Source organism: Sorex araneus, chromosome 5 (assembly GCF_027595985.1).
Source record: "Sorex araneus isolate mSorAra2 chromosome 5, mSorAra2.pri, whole genome shotgun sequence".
Classification (NCBI taxonomy): Eukaryota; Metazoa; Chordata; class Mammalia; order Eulipotyphla; family Soricidae; genus Sorex; species Sorex araneus.
In genome coordinates, this window is record NC_073306.1 from 66,718,775 (window position 1) to 66,722,458 (window position 3,684).

Here is a 3,684-nt window from a genome sequence, read left to right on the forward strand (position 1 = left end):
AAATCAGCCTTCTTTCCTGATAATGTTTCTTCTAAAACCCCCAGTCTCTATCTTTTTGAGAGGGAAGTACCTTATGAGCTATCTTTAACAATGTAACTTTGATAGACATTTACAAAAAAATTATTAAGAATGTAAGAAATCAGCACTTTAGTTTTGATTCATATCCTCCAACCAGGGAGTTGCTCTAACTTTAGAATGACTGTTTTACACAATTAGAAGTTGAGTTACCCAACTTCTAAAAAGAGTGAATTCTTTGTTCTGATGCTTGAGGCCACCATGTTGTGACATTTATTATGATCATTTGGAATAAAGCTTACTCTCCCTCCTTTGGTCCTTTTTTCTTAAATATACTCCTGATCCCATAACCAGGCTCCCACTTTGTGTCAGCGGGAATATCCTACTCTTGGGATTTGTCTGTTAATCTCAGTCTTTGATCTGGATGGTTGATCAACCGGGATTAAGGAAAGTATCTTTAAATTTTCTATTCCATAGTGTAAACTATTTAGTGTAATGTTTAAGAGCTCACTTTTGGATTCTTTTCCAGTTCATAAGCATAATACTTGGGTCTTTGAACATTTGTGTGACACGTACCTCTCTTAAATGTTGTTATGCATTTGGTACATTATCTGTCTGCTGTGAAGAAAAAAAAGACAAAGAGCTCTTTTTTGGAATAAGACGGCCAAGATTTTATTTCAGGTTCTATTTTAGTAGCTTCAATTTCCTGATCTATAAAATAGGAGTTATTATAACGCCAAACTATCAGGATTGTTGTGATGAAGTATGTGAATACATCTAAATGCACAGCAAGGAGAAAACAAAAAACCTTTCTGTCATATGTACATTTAAACAGGGATATTTTGTTTGCCTCTGTGTCCTATGTGATGTCTTATTAAAGATTAATTACACTTAATTGACTTCTTTACTCTTTTGTATGCTGGCATTGAGAGAACTGCACAAATATGGACTAGGAGTCAGCATATGGACTTTAAAGACTGGGCTTGTTTGCACCATAAGTGGACTTCTTAGTATTCTTAAGGCAAGGTCTTAAATAACTAATTTGAGAATATTCTTATTTTGTCTCATTAGCATTTGAAATTCACATTTCCTTCTAAGAGATTAGCTTTATTCCATAAATTTTGATATGATGTGTTTTCATTTATATTCTATTTATTCTATTCAATTTTTAATTGAGAGATATCTGGAAATGAGTTTACTTATGTTTTTGTGAGGACTTTATTGTGGGGGGGTTGAGTTTGTTATAAGACCCTCAACCAACTCTCCTTTAATCTCTGTCAAGGAGAAAGGGAGAAAGACCTAGTCAGTGCTTTGTGCTTTTTTTATTTTTCTATTTCACTAGTTGCTTCTTTTAAATCTCGCTTGCTAATTTTCCTTTCTCTGATTTCTTTATGTGGGTAAGTTTCTTGGTCCTCAGTTCTGTCTGTTTATAATCACCCTTGGAGAGCTAATTCAGCTATGTGGCATCTACATGCCAATGATTCTCACAGTTGTAACCTCAATCAGACCTCTCACCAAGCTTATGTCTGTGAATTGCTGGTGTTTCTTCAAAACTCTGCTCCAACTGCTTTCTCCTCAGTTGATGTCTTTTTCATTCATTTTGTTAATCAGGCTAAAAACTTTGGAGGCTACCACAGAGTTTTTTTTTTTTTTTTTAACTCTGCATCCAATTCAAGAGCAAACCTGTCAGGTTTTGGATTGCTAAGCATTCACAACTGTATGTGTGTAGGATAACATAGCTTCAGGTAGTTTAGGTTTATTGGGTTACTCCCGTTACAGTGCTCCCACTCCTCTGTGTTTATTTGTAACTTCTTTCTTAGTGTTCTGTTGACTTGTAAATAATGTTTTTCTCTTCTCCTTGAGTCCTTTGCATAGTTTATTCAGAGCCATGTCCTTTTTGTATGGACACAGGAAGACTTAGCAAATGCTATGCTTTTCTAACCTGGGAGTCATTTGACTCTACATGATATTTTCCTCCTGGGCATCTGTTCTCTCGACCTAAGCCTCAGCTGCCCTTACTTCCTAGCACCCCCAAAAGCAGGATCCCGATGAGGAACGAGACGGACTCAGGGTAAGCAGTGAGTTGTGTGCTACCCTGGCATCGAGATGGGCCTGGCCAAAGTGCCTAATGCTTAACTCTAAGTTAAAAGCTTGATCATGGACAAATGTTGTCATGATCCAAACAGTGATAACTAGATTCGGACCCTGCTAGGGTGAGGAATGATTAATCTGGCCTGAGTGCTGTGGTCTGAGTCTGTGGCAAGATGTTGTCAGGAGAGCTGCCTTGCAAGCCTCAATGTATCTCTTGCTATGTCCATACAAAAATAACTAGTATTAAGATGTTAATAAGTGTTTGGACTAAGGAAAAGAAAAAAACCTTAAGAGTCAGGAAGGGCTTTGGAATGCCCTGCCCTCAGGAAGGGCTTTCTTATGTTGATTTTGCTAGCTGGCTGGGTGTAGCCTAGAGGGCAAGGTGGGAGAGAGAAGAGGAGGAGAGACTAGAGAAGGAGAGAGGCTGGAGTTGATCCAGAGAGAGGCCGGAGCTGGAAGTGTGGGAGATGAGAAAGATGGAAGATTGAATAAACGGTAACTAATCAGCAACCAGCTTGGTCCTCGTTCTTCCTTTGCCTGTCTTTGGCCAACGGCCTTCCCGATCCAGCCCATACACAGTGGTTCCAGAGCACCGAATGTGGGTGGTGAGACACAGCCACCCGGAGAGCCCAAGAGTGCACTCGCCCCTTGGTGAGCTTTAGTTTCTTACATATGTGCAGATTTTTAAAAAATCCCACTTAAATCACAATATATTTTTGTCCTACTGGTTCCATTTATTTGGAAAACTCTGACTAATAGAGTTTCCTGTAACAAATTTTTAGTCTACATTCTTTCCGTTTCAAGTAGTTTCCTTACATACATGCTTCGGTCATTACTTTATGCCAGAAGAACTCTCTTTAGATATCCAAGTTATCTCTCTGGGTAGTTTTATTTCTCTGTACTGTATTCTTTGCAGAGTTGGTCTATCTGTGATCCCAAATCTTTCTCATTTAGTTAGGGAAACTGCCAGGTTCCACCAGATTTCCCATCCCAGAGTAAATGGAAACTCATTTGAGACAAGCAGTGAGATTTGCCTGTCTTTCAGGATTCAGTGTTCCTCATTGCTTGCAGTCAGTGTCTTCAAAACCATTGGTTAATATATTTCTGGATTTTTAGTTGTTTCAGTATGAAGAAAAATTTGGTCTCTATTGATCCACCTTGACCAGAAAATAAAGTTGTTAGGTATCTTCTATATATGTTGTTCTCTTATTGGTCTGGCTTCTTCTCTTCTGTGCTGGATTTGCATTTACCCATAACTTTTGATAATTCATTGTTTCAGTCTCTTGGAATCTTTCTCCTTAGTCCATTACGTTTCTGTATGCTTCTATAGTAAAGTAGAAATTGTGCTACATGCCCTCCTCTGATTGAGCTACCTGGAAATTGTGGAACAGGCTCGGTGGTACAAAAACAAGCTTGAATGAGCTGCTAGTCTCAACCAGATGCTGAAGTATCTTAGAATAGCTAATAGACATGGCCGGCCTTATAAAGAACAAAACCCACATTTGTTTTACAGAAACAGGGGTAGAAGAATAGCTCAACTTACCTTTGTCATGTCTCTGTCCCTCTGCCACGCTAGAG

At 38.7% G+C, this 3,684-nt stretch overlaps 1 non-coding gene across 1 annotated transcript; it reads left to right on the forward strand.

Moving 5' to 3' along the window:
- Positions 1-532: 532 nt before the first annotated feature.
- LOC129405453 (small nucleolar RNA U13) lies at positions 533-636 on the forward strand. Its single transcript, XR_008630593.1, has one exon. It is a non-coding gene; the product is annotated as a small nucleolar RNA U13 (small nucleolar RNA).
- The last annotated feature ends 3,048 nt before the right edge of the window (positions 637-3,684 follow it).